The sequence below is a fragment of the Penaeus monodon genome, chromosome 20 (genome assembly GCF_015228065.2).
Source record: "Penaeus monodon isolate SGIC_2016 chromosome 20, NSTDA_Pmon_1, whole genome shotgun sequence".
Classification (NCBI taxonomy): Eukaryota; Metazoa; Arthropoda; class Malacostraca; order Decapoda; family Penaeidae; genus Penaeus; species Penaeus monodon.
Genome location: NC_051405.1, coordinates 35,917,432 through 35,917,815, shown reverse-complemented (window position 1 = coordinate 35,917,815; position 384 = coordinate 35,917,432). Strand labels below are relative to the sequence as shown.

Sequence of the window (384 nt, the reverse complement as noted above, 5' to 3'; positions counted from 1 at the left end):
GAGAGGAGTTGACTGTCAGCTCTTTCAGTATGGGATACACTCACGCCTCGCTTCTCTCCCGCAGTAGACCGTGTAGAGTGTGGAATACGAATACAAAACAAAGAAAAATACAGTAAATGAAAAAATCAGTATAGTCTAAATCCCATTTTCCTCGATAACCCGGATGCCTCAGGAGTCTAAATAAGCTAAAGTGGAATTGAATAAAATGAATAAATTAAGTAAACAGGAAAATACATACTTCGCCCAAGAGGCCTCAGAAGACAAAAAAAGGAAAAAAAAAGTAAACATGAGAAAAAAATGTACCAATAATGATAAATAATAGAATTAAATTTCAGTCCTCAAAACCCAGTTCAGTTTTTTCCCTTCCAAACCAAATAGACCTCT

General features: G+C 35.7%; 1 protein-coding gene across 1 annotated transcript in view; it reads left to right on the top strand.

The window, feature by feature from the left end:
* LOC119586069 overlaps nucleotides 1-384 on the top strand; it is a 3,709-nt gene that overhangs the window by 333 nt on the left and 2,992 nt on the right. The window lies entirely within an intron of this gene.